Source organism: Anolis carolinensis, chromosome 2 (assembly GCF_035594765.1).
Source record: "Anolis carolinensis isolate JA03-04 chromosome 2, rAnoCar3.1.pri, whole genome shotgun sequence".
Taxonomy (NCBI): domain Eukaryota; kingdom Metazoa; phylum Chordata; class Lepidosauria; order Squamata; family Dactyloidae; genus Anolis; species Anolis carolinensis.
In genome coordinates, this window is record NC_085842.1 from 220,802,227 (window position 1) to 220,822,771 (window position 20,545).

General features: G+C 37.5%; 1 long non-coding RNA gene across 1 annotated transcript in view; it reads left to right on the forward strand.

The window, feature by feature from the left end:
* The window catches only part of LOC103279541 (uncharacterized), a 32,421-nt gene extending 14,064 nt beyond the window's left edge, over window positions 1-18,357 (forward strand). Inside the window, exons 2-3 of the long non-coding RNA XR_506863.3 lie at window positions 8,003-8,217; window positions 17,272-18,357. This is a non-coding gene — a long non-coding RNA (uncharacterized LOC103279541). The remainder of the gene's footprint in view (window positions 1-8,002; window positions 8,218-17,271) is intronic.
* The last annotated feature ends 2,188 nt before the right edge of the window (window positions 18,358-20,545 follow it).

Below are 20,545 nucleotides of genomic sequence, written 5' to 3' on the forward strand. Positions count from 1 at the left end.
TCAAACTCCCAATTCACTGTGGAGTTCAATGAGTTGACCAGTTGCACTTGACCAGTTACTCTTAGTCTAACTTACAGTATCTTCTTACAGCATTATAATGAAGAAAAAACTGAGGAAATTGGTTATCATGTATATTGCCTGAGCAAATTTGAAAGAAAAGATGTAAATGAAAAATTAAAGTGTAATTTCTGGTCAAACTGTATGTGTGACTTCTTTCACTGAAGTTATGGTTAAGGGGTAAAAGGAGTTTTCCTATCTTATGGAGCATAGAGTAGGTGAATAGTAATCTGTCTCTGACTATTTTTAGCATCATCCCAATTTTGGTATGTCAATTGGGCATATCCAACAATCCAAACCTGTGCTTGCTTACTCAGAAAACATCTGGTATGTTTAGGAACAAAGGCCAAACCTGCATGATGTACCTATGAAATGGTACTGGTTTGGGTGTTGGACTAATATTGGGTTCCAATCCCTGCTTGGCCATGGAAACCATTGGAAGACCTTGAGCACATTTTCTCAACCTCAAAAAAGGCACTAGCAAACCCTATCTGAATAAATGTTGCCAAAAAGTTCATTTTAGTCTCCCCATAAGTTACAAATGACTTGAAGGCACACTGCAGCAACAACAACAACAGGATGTTGGTGTGTTGTTATTTTTTAAATTCCAACTCTGACTTTATACATAAATAAGGTAAATTAGGAGCATTCTGACATTTTAAAAAGGAAAATGGATCAATCATATGAAATTTTAATTTCACTTTGTAATTATTCGAGGAATGCATTGAGAGATGATTTTGAACCACCAAATATTATGTCAGCTGTGTTTGTAACTTTTCACTCTTTCTGAATCATGATTGCCCAAGAATGCTTCCAACTGTATGCAAATACTTCCACTTTATTTGACAATCACCTTTGATAATGTTACAAAATATGTCATCTTGCCAATGTCACAAGTTGTCAAGACTGGTATTTTGGGCAAGAGGAATGTCTAAAAGAGTTAGATGTGTAAAGTCTAGAAATATCAAAGTAAATCCGTCATCTAAATATGCCAACTTTGTTATGTCCATAAATCTCTTTTCTTTGCTTTATTCCAAGTCTTATCTGCTGACATTTGGTGACAAGAGCTAATCCCATGTTGATGTGAAGCATTCTTTTTGGGCTCTCTTCTCATTTTCAGCATTACATTTTCAGAGTTCAGAGGATATTTCTCCCTGCCAAGATTGATATTAAAAACATCCATGTTGATATTAAAGTTCTTGTTTAATATTATCTTCCTTCAAACTCTGCTGCAAGCCCATTAATTTTAGTGAAATCTGCTGGTGTAGCACTTTGAAGGATCATTTCTGAGTTAGCTTTAAAGCCATCTTAAATATTGTTCAAGTCTATTAATTTGGGATCAAATTGCTCAGAGGCAACATGATGAACCAGTATGAGCAAGTGTTTATTAGACTGTTCTGCCATTTGGTAAGAACTGTGAATAGATTGTCCAGTGAAGAATAATAAAGGAAGAGTCCTTCATTTCGGCATCTTTTATGATTACTGACATATATTTTAACATATATGTTCTGAGTTCTGGCAGTTAGCAGTTTATCCAGATGTGTTATCATGAAAGAGAGGAAGAAACATGGCCTGGAGACAATATGGAGAAAAACAAATAAGGGCAAGATGGAGTTATTTTCATTACATCTGATATCATGTATTGTATGGCAGAAAGGACACAGTTTAAGGTTGCCAGCTCTGGAGTATCACTGAGATTTCAGGAGTATAGTTCAAGATCTAGATATGGTTCCTGGTGGTGGCATTAAAGTGAGAAGGAAACATGTATCCAGGAGAAGTATGGCGAAGGGGAGAAAGAGAAAAAGAGGACAAGAAAGAGAGAATAAAATCAAACAAGAATTAAAAGAGAGTGAAGTGTATAAGCAGAGCTGAAGAAGAAAGACATTTTCACCATAGCTTTTGACAATAAGGGTTGAGCACTTTATGGTCAGAACCAAACTGAAATGAAATTATCACTTGATCCTAGGTAAGTTAAACTTGCTGTGTTCTTCTTTCTTGAACATTTGAATTTTGTGCATTTTAGATTTTTAAAATCAAATCCAGACTGTAACAGAAATCTTAACCATTCTTCAAGTGTCCCTTCAGATTCCAGAATGATAAAGTTTTTTTTCTTGGCCTCTGTGCAAGACTTAGTGTTAGCTGATTCATAGTACTGGATCTGGAAATATCTAGAGACCATAATGCCTAAAAGGATATGCTTTCTTTTGTTAGCCAAGATGGATATATATTTCTATCCCACATAGGGACTCAAGGTGACTAACATGACACAACCCAATAAAATTTAAAATTTAAAACTCTGTGTCATGGACACAAAGTTATAATATAGTACAATCTGTTCATGACCATAATAATTTCAGTGGTGATATATATTGTGAGAGATTATCAAATAACAGTGCTACTTTGCAGGGTTCACTTGAGAAGGGTCATTAGACTACAAGGTAAACAGGGCTACGTCTTAATAAACTTAATAAATTATAGAGTTGGAAGGGCTCCCATAGGCCATGAAGCCCAATCCTCTGCTCAGTGCAAGATCTCCAGCTTAAACATCACTATTAATTAACATGCCTCTTTCTGAAGATCACCATAGAAGGAGACCCCACTATCTCTCTAGGTAATTGATTCCATTGCTGAACTGCTCTTATAACTGAGAACTTCCTTCTAAGTTTCAATCAAAAGCTACCTTCTTGTAACTTCACATAATTATACCCAATCTAATTCTTATGTTGTGCAAAACTAAAGCTCTAAAAGGCTGGAAAGGTAAGTATCATTCTCATATTAGAGGATTATGAATTCATCTCAGTATCTCAAAGGAATATACCATTTGATTATAGGCTTACCTGGCTTAAATTCACAATTTCATAAAGCATACGAATGTTGGCATTTAGAATTCATTCACATTATAGGGAGCTCCCTCTTTCTTTCAAGAGGATGACCCACATTTTGGAATGATCCAACTTAATTAGAAGGACAGCTTGGATTTAGTGCATCTCAAGGCCCTTCCAGACAGGCCCTATTATCACAGGATCTCACCCCAGGTTTTTTTGCTTTAAACTGGATTATATGAATCCCCACTGCCAGATAATCTGGGATAAACAGAAAACCTGGGATCAGATCCTGGGCTATAAAGCCTGTCTGGAAGAGCCTTGAGATCCATGTTTTGTCATTGCCAAGTGAACTTTTGAAGACAGCATTGAGTATCATTTGGTGGAAATGAAGGATATACAAATCTACAAATCAAACAGCTTCTCTGTCTCTTCATCCCTGCCCACATTTTGACAATCTCTACCATTACATACATTGCTAAATGTGTTTTTTCTGTTCAAATGCTGAAGATACTGAGGTTTCTTTGATAAGTCCTCTGTATTTTGCTGTGAGAAGATACAGTAGACATTGAAGAAACCTCCAGCATTTCCTCTATTAATTTTTGCATGGCCGTACTGCTCCATGCAATGTATATTGTGAACTATATTTTCAGAAACAATATGCTCTAGAAATAATGAATACTTCTGTGGCTGATAGGAAATAATATTCTAAATCTAGGATCTCAGTAGTGTGCTTCAATATAATGCATTCTTTGCCGCTAAACATTCCTCACAATTCCTTATACATTTGTTCTTTTCATTTTTTTTCTTATTTGGCTGCCTTTCTGCCTGTTTTCTTAGATTTTAATTTCCTTGCCAACTTAAATTCGTCCGATGGTTCTTGCTGTTTTGAATTCTTTCTTACAGTTTGTTCCCTGAAGGGAGATTATCAGATGTTTCATAAAGTGTCACTGCAGCAGCAAGAGTTATAGTCGGCCTCTCAGCAACAGCACCTTGTGTTTTAAAAAATTGTTTTCCTCTGTTGGACCCAAAACAATTTTTTGTGAAAATGTTGTGTTGGGTTTTTTTTCTTTACTAAGCATAAGGACTACATATGTGGAGTTTGTTTCCAGAAGGCACCAAATCCAAAAAAATGAAAAATGAGTTATAGGTGGATATGAGTAGAATATTATGCACAGATCAAAACTATCAAAATCTATCAAATCACTTTGGTACAGGACTTGGAAAATTGCATTTTTTAGCAAAAGAATGCATATTGTCAGCATGTTTTGTTTTATTCCTCTAAAATTGGTTTCAGTGAATTTGTTACCACATATGCATTTAGATGAGGAGCTGCTGGTGGCGCAGCGTATTAAAGCGCTGAGCTGCTGAACTTGTGGACTGAAAGGTTGCAGGTTCGAATCTGGGGAGTGGAGTGAGCATCCACTGCTAACTCCAACTTCTGCCAACCTAGCAGTTCGAAACATGCAAATGTGAGTAGATCAATAGGTACCACTCTGGCAGGAAGATAATGGTGCTCCATGCAGTCATGCCGGCCACATAACCTTGGAGGTGTCTATGGACAACGCCGGCTCTTCGGCTTAGAAATGGAGATGAGCACCAACCCCCAGAATCAGACACAAGTGGACTTAATGTCAGGGAAAAATCTTTACCTTTACTTATGCATTTAGATTAGGATTTAAGCTTTTGAATAGACATATAGTGGGTCCTCCACATTTGCTGGGGTCAGGGCCACAGAATCTACCAAAAGTGGAAAACTTGCAAATTAAAGATAATGTTCCTCTAGATCTCTAGGTCAGTTGTTCTTAACCTGTGGGTCCCCAGATGTTTTGGCCTTCAACTCCCAGAAATCCTAACAGCTGGTAAAATGGCTGGGATTTCTGGGTGTTGTAGGCCAAAACATTTGAGGACCGCAGGTTGAGAACCACTGCTCTAGATCGTCCAGCACAACTCTATGGTGAACTCCTGCTACTGTTCTCTGGGATGCTGGAGGTTTACCACAGAGTTGTATTGTATTGTTCTCTCTTTCCTTTTTTGCACTTCAAACGGGTTAAGTGTACTGTGCAAAGGAATTTGTTCATGTTAGTTTTTCAGTTAGTTCATACAAACACTCTCCATCCGGCCAATAACAACAACGACAACAACAACAACAATGACAACAACAACAACTTTGTTCTTATACCCTGCCATCAACTCCCAAACAGGACTCGGGACAGCTTATATATGGAACAAAATGTTCATAGACACAAATACAAACAATCTATCAAAGCAAAAAACAAGGTTAAAATAAAAACATAGTTAAAAAATAATAGAACAGTTAAAAACACAAATTCAATATAACATAAGAATATAAAGCAGCTGTGTAACAATATTCAATGAAACTTGCTGCCGTAGTACAATGAGAGTGACCAGGATATACATGGGGTAGTACAAGCAGCACAGATAGGAAAAGGTATTGGATAAAGTGAAGAGTAGCATATTCTTGTGGAACCTAGGGACAGGACATTTGTGACTAGGCCCATCTGTCAAATTTTAAAACAGAATGCTTTAAAAAGTTTGCCCATGCCTGATACATATCTATAGGGCTGCACAGGAAACTTTTGCTTCACAAAGGGCTCCACGGCTGAAAAAAGTTTGAAACCCCTGAGCTAGAGATTCCTAAAAAGAACATATTAATAAAATACATGACTGACTGTATTTGATTATGCAAAGTCTTTCTGATATAACTGCATCAATAACTATTTAAGATGTATTTCATGCATTTCATATGATTTGTATGTAGTAATCAGGTTTTCTCGCTCTGCTACAATTATTTAGGTCAGCCAGTTGCTGATATTTTACATTTGCCTAGATTATGAATTTTAACCAATTAATGCAATTCATTTTAATTTTTCTTTCTTGTTTCTAAATCTAATATCATATTGTTTCAGATTTCCCCAGATAATAGTGGGCAAAATGTAGCACAAGAAACATGAATGACCTTTGCTGCTCTGGTAACCGTGGGGACCCCCCAGAACCCTCAAACCAGATTTGCAGGCCATTTTTCTGGTGATTTTTTTTGGAAAATTGGTCAAAATCTGCCATAATTGCCTTAAAACAGTACCTTGCTTCCCTAAACTCTACAAGACTCCTCAAGCCTCCCAAACACATACACACGTGCACATGCACACATGATTAGTACAAAAAGCCCAAAATAGCATTTGAAAGAGATGTCACATAACTGTGAACACTAAAATGTGCTAATGCGGGCAGTTGGGTGGGTGTAGGTAAGAAATAGGGCTTCTGCTTCATGCATTGTTGCCCACCCTGCTTTTGTTTCTACTAGTCAACAATTAGACAGGATGATTTGATGTAGCTGTATGTTAAATTATTCATGCTTCCAATTGCTATGGCAGTATTATTTTTGTGGATACATTGTTTATTATTTGGAGCAAGAGTTATGAATTTAGAACAGTTTTTTTTTAAGAATGACCCATTGGTATTGAATTCTATTGCAATTTCTAAGGCAGTTATTTTTGGGTTTGCATTGAATTAAATATTAATTGCAATAACCATAAACAATGTGCAGGCTTTGGGTCTCAAGCTCTTATTTTCAAGGAAACCATAATAGGCATTTAAAGTGGCATGTAAGTCTCTATATGTCTAAGCTATTGTCAAAATTAATAGACCTATAGAGTATATTGCAAATTCCATAACCTATTGCATAAGCTATTGGAAAATAGCTGCACCCAGTCTATGGGCACATAATCTTTTGGCAAATGTGAATCTCCATGAATATGTGGAGACCACCTTTGGAAAACCATTAGTCAATAAATGCATGACCTTGTTAGAAGTCAACTCTTTGAACAAGTGATATTCACAAGCATTACTGCAATGATACACAGGTAACTCAGCTGTTAAACTGAAAAACCATGTCTTTAAACTGCCAAGAATAAAAACATGCCACTACAAAAATATATGTATATGGTTAGCAGAGTTTTAAAGATGTTTCTTTGCAGTTGAAGTTGCCCAAAAGATATACACTTCCTTTAAAAACCTTTTAGTTTAAAATATGCACTCAGAGAGAAAAACAGTCTTTTTTTTTTGAAAAATAACGGATCTTATTTACTCATAAACAACTTGTATTAATTTACCATATAGGCACATTTCTTATTGAAGTTCAGCTATAGATAGGATATAGCTTCTCTCTGCGTCGAGTACACAGGGTTTCTTTTTATCAATAGTCAATAGCCTTTAGGTATAGTTGTACTCAGTAAAGTCCACAATCATACTATATCCATTGAAGTCTTTAAACAGACTTCTCTACTGAAGTCCAAACACACACTTCCATACATCAACAAATAAATAGTGAGAGGCTTGAGAGGCTGCTATTTCCTATGGAGTAAGATCTAATGATAAATGTGATATCATTGATATGCCTATGCAAAATCATTTTGGTCTATCTTCTATAGTGACTATTTCCTGAACTTGCCCATAGATTATTCTTGATAAATATTTATTCAGGTGTCTACAGCACATTTAACAATAAAAGAGATTCTGGAGGAAGTAAGATGAATTTCTGCTGAAGTGGTACCTACTGTTTGCAGACTTCTTTCTGTTACCACCTTCTTTTCACAATTGTGATACAAATGTTTGGTTAAAATCTTACTGTTGATAATCTCCGCTGCTCCGTGATTTCTCTCCCTGGAAATCATGCCCTGCTTCTCCCCAGCTTGGTTACTGTCTCCTTGTTCCATGCAAAATCTTTCTCCATTTTCTCCTATCCCTTGCTTCTTGCTTATGGAAGGATTAAGGTGTTTTTGGAGAAAGAAAAGAAAGTGATCAATCATGCTCCATGATGCAGTAATCATTACTGTCACAATCATCCTCACCTTTGCTACTTTATTAGATTAACACAAAATGGCCCAGAGCTTCTCTATCATATGACCAAAATGTTTGGGGCAGGGAAAGAGTACTAGGTTTGGTGAATGAGATAGGAAAGACCATATGGCCTTGATTTTTGATCCCACGCAGCCTTGAATAAAACTAATATTTTGTAATAACTGGAGATGCATTCTGCACTTCTGTCAAGTTGAAATACTCTCATTTCAACATTTGATTTATGGTTTTCTTGTTACAATCAGGTGAACTGCACTGTGAAGAAGTGCAGTGATGTCAGGAAATGAGGTCAAGCAAATGTAGACAAGGAGCGTATTGTTTGACTAGCAAAGAAGAAATGATGACATCCCACATCCCAAAAACCCCCCACTAGACTACAAGAATACACCGCTATGCTTCTTTTTGCTGTACCATCTGAAGAGATTATAATTATTATCATGGTGGAGGAGATTTTTCTAAGGTATGATTTTTAATCAAATCTAAAGTGGAAAAATGTTTGTCTTTGATAATGATTAAAATTAAGTGCATAATTCCTGTTTCTTTGCCTGTCAGTGTCACTAAAGGCTAGTATAACCCCTAATTGTTAAGTTGTGCAGTAATATTAGTTCTATATATTCTATTAGTCAGTGATGGTCACGTGTATTGTCAGATAAGTAGGACAACAAATGGTAGGTGGGAACATTTCAAGAGGGAATGAACTCTGTGAGCTGTATAGTTAATGCAAATACACATAATTTATTTTATCTAATAAATTTTGCAGCCGGAACATTTTCTTAAATTAATGAGAGATGAAGTAGAAAAGGCAAGAGAGGACTATAATGGAGCTCTGAATTTCAGTTAAAATCAGCTTGTTTGGATGGGAAACACTATGGAGAATGAAATTTAAGTCGATGAAAACTGTGGTTCTAATGCTGCTGTTAGCCTTGTTTTCGGAAATTTATATGCAAAATAAACACAACCAGCACACAAAATTGCACTGGATAGACACCACCAGTGAAATGCTCTGTCCTGTTTTGGATGCAATGTTAGCCATATTGTTATCCTTTACAGTGCTTCATTGTTCACACTGAGCTGCACAAACAAAACAACATTATTGCAAAACACCTTCTCCTTATAGTTACATTGGGCAATGGACAGTATTTTAGATCAGCTACTTAACTATGGCAGCTAGGTAGCTAAGCAGTGGCTCTTGAACCCCACCCCAAACACACACACACACACACACACTCACACTCACAAACAAACAAACAAACAAAACAACCCCTGATTTACTGGACAGTAGATGCTGCAAGAGACAGAGATCTATTCTTCTGTTGGTTAGGATGTAGCAAACTGACATTTCCACCTCCTTCCCACCAGCAGTCTTCAATATAACAGAAGCTGAATGCCTGTCACAATTCTTCCTTACATTAGAGATTATGCAGGAGTGGGGTGCAAATGTCAGTCTGCTATGTCCCAATCAACAGTAGAACAGATCCCCATTGTTTGCAGTAGCTGCTGTCTGGTAAGTCAGGATTAAGGGGCATTTATTATCCCTGTCTATTCCTTATAGTACTATTAAATATATTGAGATTGTGAATATGAATATGCATAATAGGATATGAATTCATTTCCTATTGTGAATTCCAGTGTTTCTTTTTTTGAAAGTTTATGCTGATTTTAGTTGTCTCCAGATGCCCTTTCTTTTCCATGTAATTTCCCCCAAACTGAAAGAATGATTGTGTAAACATTTCCAGACAACCAGACAATACCATCAACCTGCTTCATTTCATATGGAGAATATTTTGGTGAGCAAAAAAATAAAATAAAATGGGAATATTCTATCCACGATAATTTTGCAGGGTTAACCCATATCTATAAAAGAATGGGGACAAATTGAGGGCCAACATTTACCAGAAGTTTGCCCCACAATGGATGGTCCACTTTCCTGAACTCTCCCAATATCATTGAACTGAACACTTACCAAAGACATATGGTTTCTCTCCTCCTAAATGTATGTTAAAGAAGATTGTTTGCATTAAATATGCAACAGTACTTAATGCTGGAAGCAAATCAATGCTGGAAGGTAATATTTATTGACAGGCAAACTTTAAAATACTGCATAATGTATATGGTGAATGGACGTTGCTATTCAGAAAGGAATAATGTAATTAAAGCAGCATCTGCCTGGATTTTTGAGGAAAGTATTTCTTTGATAAAACTCGGAAATTGACCATGTGGATGTTGGTATAGGTTTCTATGGATGGAATTATTCCTTATTTCACAGTTAACACAAATGGAAATAATGTTAAAATTTTCCGAGCAGATAAGAATTTTGCTTATTTTTAGAGCGAGACAAAGAAATATATCAGATAAGGCAATTGGTTTTCTCACTGTGGATATTATCTTGCCGCCAGTCTGACTCCTCCCACAATTTACCCATCAATTGCTATTTAAAGGCAAAACCTGACAGTCACTGACACAATCCCACAATGGATTGTTGTGAGTCTTTTGGGCTGTATGGTCATATTCCAGAAGTTTTCTCTCCTGACGTTTCACCCACATTTGTGGCAGGCATCCTCTGAGGACCTGTAAACATATGAGGGGGAAATTCATATTTTAATGTATTTGTAGGGGGAACATCTATATAAATATTTAGAAGCTTTGGGGCATGCATTTACCCAAGGAATAAATGCAAGCAAAGTCCCCCTAAAAACAACTCTTTTCTCCTGCCCTTTTCCACCTCTTTTCTTTCTCCCTTTTTCAAACTCTAAAAGTAGCCAGAAAAGGCTTTTTAAAACTTCTCTTCCCCTCCCAAAAAAATCCACCTCATTTTTGTTTCCTTAGGAATAAAAAGAAATACACACCTTCTGTTGCTCTCTTTTCCCTCCTTCCCTCCCTCCCTTTGGACTCAAATGTTCTTGCAATAATAGTAGTAGTAGTAGTAATAATAATAATAATAATAATAATAATAATAATAATAATAATAATAATAATAGCAATAGTAGTGAATCGTGCAAATTTGCAAGAATATCTTTTTTCCTTCCCCTTCTACCCATGCAATCTGGCTTGCAAGCGTTCTCCTTTCGCTTTTGAAAACATTCGCTTCTTGTCTCTGTCTCTCAAAAAAATAAGATAACCAGCCTGGGAGGAGAAGCGAAGAAGGGAGGTTTTGGAAAAGAAATCATACTGTGGCCTCCAGGCTCCGCTGCTGGCTTGACCTTGACCCGAATATAAGCCGGGGGAGGCTTTTTCAGCTGTAAACATATGAGGGGGAAATTCATATTTTAATGTATTTGTAGGGGGAACATCTATATAAATATTTAGAAGCTTTGGGGCATGCATTTACCCAAGGAATAAATGCAAGCAAAGTCCCCCTAAAAACAACTCTTTTCTCCTGCCCTTTTCCACCTCTTTTCTTTCTCCCTTTTTCAAACTCTAAAAGTAGCCAGAAAAGGCTTTTTAAAACTTCTCTAAGGGCTGAAAAACTCGGCTTATCTTCGAGTATATACGGTACCTTTGAATGGTTGGTTGAAATTTACTGCATGAACTTCCAAATACCATATATTAATCCTCCCCAATTAAGTTTTTAACCTAGTGGGTGCCATCAATACCTTGTCATTTTAAAGCCCAGCAGTACCTTGGCATTGGTATCCTTCTTTTTCGAGATACTTTGTCTGTTGGCTTTTCTGGATGGTTACAGGAAACTGTGACAATGTGGGTGTGCGAGTGACAGATGTCACTGGTTTTTTTTTATTTCATGTCAAAAGCATTGCATAATAAATAAGTTTAAATGTGATAAAATAAAGGAATCACAAGTAGCTAAATAGTTTTAGACCAAAAGCAGGCAACAGCGACCGCATTGCCCGTAGCTTTAAACAACTCCTCCTCCGTGCATGAGGCAGGGCATTGTGGGCAAGCATACATACGTGGAGTTGTTTGTTCTGCTCCACAGTCACACAAGGTGGAGGATTCCTCCAGGTAGTGCCATCTTGCCAAGTTATCTTTTGATCTGCCCACTCTGCTTCTGAGTCTGTTTAGGGATTTCCAAGTTGCCCATTCTTGGTTTGCCCCTGGAGGAAGACCTTTATGGGGGGCCATCCAGTTGGAATTGCTTGATTTAGCTGCCCAGAGGGACATCCTTGCTGTTGCTGGAGGAACATTAAGAGGAGTGGTAGTTCTCATAAAGCTTTTCCTTGATTTGAATCTACTGGGAGGAGGCTGGTAGTCATGCAGTAGACGGCTTTCACAAGGTTCGACCTTATTTCTCTCACAGTTAGCAGCAACTTCTTGTCGCACGTCGGGGGGACAGTGCCAGCTAACTTGCAGAGTTTATCAATAGGTGTAGGTTTAAGGCATCCTGTGATCATTCTGCATGTTTCGTTCAGTACTATGTACACCTGCTTCGCATGGGCAGACTTGTGCCAGACAGGACAGGCGTACTCAGCAGTTGAGAAAGACAAGGCCAGGGCTGATGTTCTTATTACTTGTGGGTCTGCACCCCATGCACTGCCAGTAAGCTTCCGCAGGATGTTGTTGCGTGCAGCTACTTTGTACTTGGTGTTCATGCAGTTTTTCTTATATGTTAGTTTTCGATCTAAATTGACACTAAGATATTTAGGATGGAAACAGTGTTCGAGCTCTTGGCTTTCTATGTCACTGGTAGTTTATTAGCTTTTCAAACAGAGGAGACCCTAAGGGTAACTATTTAAAATTCTAAAGGCAAGATTGTCAGCTCTCAATGGTTCAAAGCAAGTGTGAAATGGAGCAAGAGCACAGCTGAATGACACTGGAATGGATTGAAAAAATATATAAAAATGGCGGGCAAGATCCAAACCTGTCACTTTAAAAGACAGAATTATTTCTGTCCGCTGAATCAAGAGGGAAGGGGGATTTCTGTCCCTCCTTGCTGTCCTGATGTGCCCTTATAACCTGTGTCAGAGCACATGAAACCTTTTGGAGTAGGTTTTTGTAGTATAAAGGGCTGCAGGAAAAAGGTGAGGAAGTCATATCAAATTAATACTAGATTTAAGTCTATAAAATTTGCTATAAAGTTTTCCCCAACTCATAAAATCAACAGTGTTCTTTTAACAGACATTTCACATCAGGCTCCACCTTCTTTACTTGAATTGTTGTTTGTTGATCAAGTTAAGGCTTCCAGTCTGATGTGTGTTATCAAGATAATGTAATCAGGGGACAAGCAAAGGCAATTAATAAAGAATGCATAATTTTAAAGTTGGCTTACAGCATGTTAAAAGTTTTTTTTCTCTTACTGTTTTTTGTCAGTTATCTTTGAACAATGTATGCATTGAAGATGTCAAGAATTCTTAGCAGTTTTTGTGTCCTCAGCAACAAATTTAAAAGCAGCCAATCACTGAAGGATATTTCGAAATTTGAGATATTTTCACAAAAATCTCTCTTTTTGTGCAAAACTTGGTTTTTGGGTAAAGAATACACAAAAAGTCCCAAAGTGCAAAAACTCATTGGAAATGTCCAAAATCCCTTGGAATCCCAAGAGTCCCCCCCCCCTCTTTTTGGACAAAAAAGGGATTAAAAGTGTGAATATTATGCATGAAATACAGTATGCATACTAGCAATGGGCCAGTTCAAGATCATCGCATTATGTCACAATGGATGGTTAACTTAATAGTGTGTTCAAGGGAATATTTTTAGTCATCGTATAGACAATACTATAGACATTTCCTAAGACTGAATTTAGTGAATGGCAACAGCATTCTGGATCTATATTTGTCAAAATGTCTGTAGTAGAACTGGGCAAGGAGATGCTATTTAGTATTTGTTCACCAAACATATCCACTAATGTTTGTTTATTTATTTATTTACAACATTTATATCCCACCCTTCTCACCCTGAAGGGAACTCAGAGTGGCTTACAAGTTATATGTACACAATATAATATTATATTACTAGTAAAGGTGCGTAAAGGTTTCCCCCTGACATTAAGTTCAGTTGTGTTCGACTCTGGGGGTTGGTGCTCATCTCCATTTCTAAGCCAAAGAGCCGGCGTTGTCCTTACACACCTCCAAGGTCATGTGGCCAGCATGACTTCATGGAGCACCATTACTAGCATAGCACAATATTAGTATTACATATTACTATATTGTACTATATCACTACACTGCAATAGTATTAGTAACATTACATGTAATATATAATATATAATTATTATATTATTATATTGTGTTATTATTAGCATTATATTGCATTACAAAATTATGATCAACGTTATATGTACATACAATATATTATATTATCGGCATAGCACAATTAGTATTATAAATTACTATATTGTACTATACCACTACACTGCAATATTATTAGTAATATTACATGTAATATATAATATACAATTATTATATTGTATTATTATTAGTATTATACTGTATTACATTATAATATTATTATCAATATTATATGTATATACAATATATAGTATGATTAGTATAGCATGATATTAGCATTATATATTACTGTATTGTTTCTGGGGGGAGGGGTTCCCAACTGATGATTTGTGTTTGTGGTGATCAGGGATTCTGAATCTCAGCCTGGCTTTCAAAAACTTCAAGAATTTTTTTCTAGACCACTCTGTGGTCATGTTAACAAAACTGGAATTTTGTTTTTAAAGGAAGTCTCTGCACCCTGTTTATTGGTGGTATTGGTAGCAAAGTGCAGCCAAAATGGCAGTGGGCACATGCATAATGTACAATCTTCCTAGAATAGCCTTTTTTGGAGACTAGTGCACACCTTAGAAAAACATATGTTCCTTATTAAAAAGATGAATAAGAGACCAACAACTTGAAAGTGAGTGTGATGACAGAATAAATATCCTTTTCACTTCTTGCACTGACGATACTTGTCATATATGTTATTTGCTTCATCTCCTACGAAACAGGAATTTAAACTCTAAGAATGTCCTTTTGATTAGGCATCAGCTGTGATAATATGTCATAAATAATGGTGCCTGTTCACTCTGTACTTGAAATAGTCTATAACTGTGGATGACCTTAAGGGACAACTCTAAGTGTGATAAAATAGTACATTTTTTCTTTCCTCCTAACTTCTTTGATGTGTTGCTTCTGGAGCGGACAGTTGATACAACTCTATGCAGTATTTGAGGGTAAATGTGGGTGAAACGTCAGGAGAGAATGCTTCTGAAACATGGCCATACAGCTCGGAAAACTCACAACAACCCATTTAAAAATGATCTAGCATTTAAAATTCAGCATTTCTCTTTACCAGGATTGCTGGTGTTCTTTGCCCAGTACAAATAAGTGTTTGTTTTTATTTGACTTTAACATATGGTTGACATTACAAAATATTTTTCTGTGCTCAGGAAGATCTTTAATACTTTTAGCCAGACAACAGAGACTAATATAATTTTCCTGGCAAACTAAAAGAGATGTGTAAATTTAAATGAAAGAATGGGACCTAACAGTGGCTTGTAGTCCAGTTTGGAATTCTCAAAGGTAACCAGGAATCAGCTACAACAGAAAAATAATTTGTAGTTATAAAGACTAAAGAGGAAAGAAAGGAGCAACAAATGTTCACAGGAAGCATGTAAAAATGTTGTCTACAAGTCTCCAGTGCAGGCTCCCAAAGCTCCACAGACTCCTTCCAACCTTCACAAACCCCCAAATCCCAACAATTATAATCCTCACAATGGCTAATTTCACTCCTTTGTTAGACATGATATTCCTTCTAAATATAATTTCATCTCTACGATTTATTTTACCCACAAAGCCTTAAAAACAATGACAGAGAACACAAAAACTGCTAAGAATTCTTGACATCCTCAATGTCAATCCTCTTAAAGATTCATAGTCCATAAAGGTCCAGGAGAGACTAATAATGATCCCTGGATTTTCAGAAGTTCCCCACTCTGATATTCATCTCCAAGTGCTATGTTAGCAGTCCAGGTTTTATGAATGTTCCTGGGAAGCAGTTTTATAGCCTGCCATGTATGTTCTTCTTCATTATCACTTCCCACCCTCAATATTCACATTAGCCACATTGTCCAAATTCACTGTTGTGAAGGAGGCATGGTATAGCAAGTGATAAGCTGATGTCACATTTTCTGAAGCAGTACCTGACCCATTTTCTAGTCCTGAATTAGGAGAGGACAATGTCATGGTGTTCAGAGATGTCAGGGTGACTGGAAAATCATGATTCAGATCTTGCAAAAGATGTGATCTTTTTTGTCTTATGAGATTTGACAACCATGCCAATATACAACCTGCTCTCAATTGGTCTTTACCATTTCAGACAAAAGACTGGTATGCTGTCCTATAGGCTGGGACATTTCCTTTAATAATTTCCATAGTCTATGACATAGTTTCACACTGTACTATTACTAATAGGCAGCTTTTGTGAAATGCAGCTTTTAATCAGGACATATCTTGTCTAGTACTAAAGAGAGTAAGGGGAAATCAATAAGGACCAAGACCAGTGGCTCAGCAGGGGCAATAATGGAGACTATCCAGAAGATTTCGGCAACTTTTGTGGCTAGTGAACCCAGGCATAGCAAGGAAACCCTGATCCAAATGGCACCAATGGGGAGGCTCACTGTAAACTCGAAGAGACAAAGCAACTGAAGACTGTCATGTAACAAAAACTATGAACTGTCAACTGGATGCTTTCTACTCTTATAACCAACAATGCATTTTGCTAGTACATCAGTTCCTCCTTCTGGGTTCAATCCAGAGGATGTACTTGCCAAAAAGATGAAACCTCATGTTTACTGACATCACAGTCCATTTTAATGTGAACTTTTAAAAAGATCTAACACAACTACAGTACAGTTCTTTCCAATGAAAGGATATCTACAATCTTGTTAGTGTCTCACTTGTCAAGAAGCCTGGGAGACTGGCTAGTGATATCATGTAACAACTCTGTCACTTCCTTCATAACCTCATGACTTTTAACACCAGGGTTCCTGGTGTGGGGGGAAAGAAGTCTGACAAGATGGGTGAAATCCTAGTCATGCTCTTCCTTTCACTCTATTTGTCTACTCCCATACGGCTGTATGAAATTTTAAAGCCCTTTCCCGCCTCACAATAGTATAGCTGCACAATCACGGAATAGACATAGGAAGGTGAATAGGGTGCCCACAGTGGCACAGTGGGTTAAATCACTGAGCTGTTGAGCTTGCTGACCAAAAGATTTGCTTTTCGAATCCAGGGAGCAGAATGAGCTCCTGCTATTAGCCACAGCTTCTGCCAACCTAGCAGTTCGAAAACATGCCAATGTGAGTGGATCAATAGGTACCGCTTCTGTGGGAAGGTAATGGCACTCAATGCAGTCATGCTGGCCACATGACCGTGGAGGTGTACAGACTATGCCAGCTCTTCGGCTTAGAAATGGAGATGAGAACCAACCCCCAGAGACTTAATGTCAGGGGAAAACTTCACCTTTACCTTTAGGGTGATCATTCCGATATGTTGCTACTATCCATGATCATGCGATTGCTGGGAGATAGTGTCTGCACACAATAAAGTCCTATGTTTATTTGCTTCAGGCTTTCCCTTAGGAAGGAGGAAAGAAGAACAAAGTCAAAGAACAGAAGAGGAAGAAGTGGAAAATTAGGAGAAAGAGGAAGGAGGAAGAGGAGAAGGCAGAAAGATCTGGTTTTGATACTTGGGGACATGCTGTTACCCGCACGACTATATTGACAATTGTATAGCATTGTGAGAAAAATAGTAATGCATGTGTGATATTTTCCTTCTGTTTCATTTCTATCCCTCCCTTTTGGTAATGTAATAGTCCTTGGCTGAAAGTTAGACCTAGCAGAGCAAGGTGAGGATATGCGCATCTGTGAAAAGCACAGCCTGCTTCCCTGTCCTCAAGTCACCTCATTGCTGCTGGGCATTGCAGGAGACTCGGAGCTGAAGTCAAAACCTGAACAGCTGCCAGGTACAGCATGTCATTTTAAACATGAGGAAAATATGGCAAAATAATACAAGCCTGTTCCTGCAGAGTTTTCTCACACAATGCTTCTTCTGAACTTGGTGGGAGTTTTTTGTGTGTGAGGTAAAATCTTCAAAATAGGGTTTGGCTAGACTAATTCATAACCTGTGCCATCCAGAGAATGCCAAAGACATGTGTCTTCACTTCCAGGATGAAAGTCTTCTGTTTTGCTTTTGTAGCCTTAAGAACATCAAGAGGTTTGCTAGGGTTTTTTTTTGGTTAATTCTTTGAATGTTGCTTAATTTCTTTTAAATAAATATCTCCTGTGCAACCGAAATCAAGAAAAAATCCAACTGAAAGGAAGAGGAAACACATTCAAAGCAAGACATTTCATTCCAAGTAAACAGTGTTTTTATAAGCAAGACAGATTACCTTTGGGCTTCTCTTCTGCTAATGAGGTGTGATTATTGTTAGCACAAAGAAGAGTCCATGATGCAATGGTCAGTGTAGGCTTGTATTCATATTACAAGGAAGCAACAAAAATTCCTTTAAGTCTCATAGAAGGAAAATAGACTTCAACAATACAAGCCTTTTCATGTTTACGTAGAGCTACGTCCCATTGTATTTCAAGGAAGCATGTGCATGACAGCCTTAGAAGAACACAGTACAATGTAATAAAGTTTCAGTATCCAAAAAATAGAGGCAGATTGGCAGAAGTCTCAAATGTTTCCTCAGAAAACATTTAATGCTGTAATGTTTGTGCTTTGTTATGGATTCTCCGGTTTCCTTCTTTCTCTCTTTCCTCATCTTTTTACTCAATGTAGGAGGTTGTTTGCAAGGCTTTTATTTGAGCAGTTTAGAGTAGTTGCCGTATGTAAGAGTTACCCACGCATGTGAAGCAATATGAGAACTGTATATGAGAACCTTCATGTTTCTTCCAGCTTTTGTGATTGATACCCTATCCATGTATTAATAATCCCATAGAGAACCTGTCAAGTGACTCTCATATATGTTGGATATATACTGCCCTATAATGCAGTTTCAGAATGCAGATTTCATGCATTGAACTGAATTGTACAAATCTCCACTGCTATATAATCCATTTCAATGCAGTTAGTCTACACTGTATTATATGACAGTATAGATCTAGCCGTAGTGGTTATAAGAACTCTGGATAGTAGGAAACTGACCAAAATTGCAGTGAAATGAAGCCAACACAAATTTTGCTTTGTTTAGCTCCTCTCTGAGACTAAGGGTGCATCTTCACTGTAGAATCAATACCACTTTAACAGACATGGCTCAGTGCTATGAAATCATGTGGTTGTTGGTTTAGAAGGTCTTCTCAAAGAGTGTTGGTGTCTCTCCAACTCCCAGGATCTGAAGAATGGGGCCATGGTAGTTAAACTGGTGTCAAACTGCATTAATTTTACAATGTTGATGCATGCTGTAGTATGCTGTAGTCCTTTGAGTGTTGGTCAAGACACCCAGGAACCCATTCACACCATAATAATAATGCAATAATTCCATTTTAACTGCTATGGCTCCATCCTATGAAATTCTGAAGTCTGTAATTTGGTGCAACACTGGAACACTCTGGATGAGAAGCCTAAATACCCTTTCCTCCTCTGCCCTTCCCAGGATTCATAGGACAGAACCATGGCAATGGAAGTAGAATAACAGTGCTGTAATGTGGATGGGTCTCAAGGCTCAACTATGGAACTCAGTTGAGTGAACTGGGCATTTCTCCCTCCCAGCTTCAGTGGAAGGCAGTTGCAAATCTTTGGACTAAATCTTGCCTAGGAAATTCCAAAGATTAGACTAACGTCAGTTGCAGTTCACTTGAAGGCACATAATAAGGACATGCTCTGCCTTGCAAAGCTAGTCGTTCTTTGTCTGCATACAGTTTATTATTATTATTATTATTATTATTATTATTATTATTATTATTATTATTGACACAACAACATAATATGACACAGCAAATTTTATATATATATATATATATACACACACACACACACACACACACACAGAGTAGAGTCTCACTTATCCAACATAAACAGGCTGGCAGAATGTTGGATAAGCAAATATGTTGGATAATAAGGAGGCATTAAGGAAAAGCCTATTAAACATCAAATTAGGTTATGATTTTACAAATTAAGCACCAAAACATCATGTTATACAACAAATTCAACAGAAAAAGTAGTTCAATACGCAGTAATGCTATGTAGTAATTACTGTATTTACAAATTTAGCACCAAAATATCATGATGTATTGAAAACATTGACTACAAAAATGCGTTGGATAATCCAGAACGTTGGATAAGCGAGTGTTGGATAAGTGAGACTCTACTGTATATATATTACAAAATCACAAGTCAAACACTTCCCAAGCGTTTAGGACTGTGTGATGTATTTTCAGATGATGCGCGCAGATCCTAGTAAGGTGGCCTTTTGCAGTTGACAGATCGTGATTTTGACAATGATTATTGTTTCCAAATGCCAGCTGAGATCTTTTGGCACGGCTTTCAGTATGCCGATTACCACAGGGACCACCTATACTGGTTTATGCCCCCTCGATGGGTGCCACCTTGTTGTGGTGTGTGTGTGTGTGTGTGGGGGGGGGGGAAGGCTTAACTGCTCCAAGGACGCTGAAAGCTGTGCTGGTGGTAGTGTAACTTCCGGCAGGTTCAACCAAGCCAGAGAGGTCTCAGTTGAGGAGTGGAACTAAGAGCACCTAACCCATTAGCACTATGGAGAAACAAACCAAAACAAAGTCTATACTGGCTCGGTCATCGCCTAGGATAAAAAGGACCATGGTGGATGCTTCTGATTCTGGACATCCATTGACAAGTGCGCTACAGAATCAAAATGCAAATGAACTA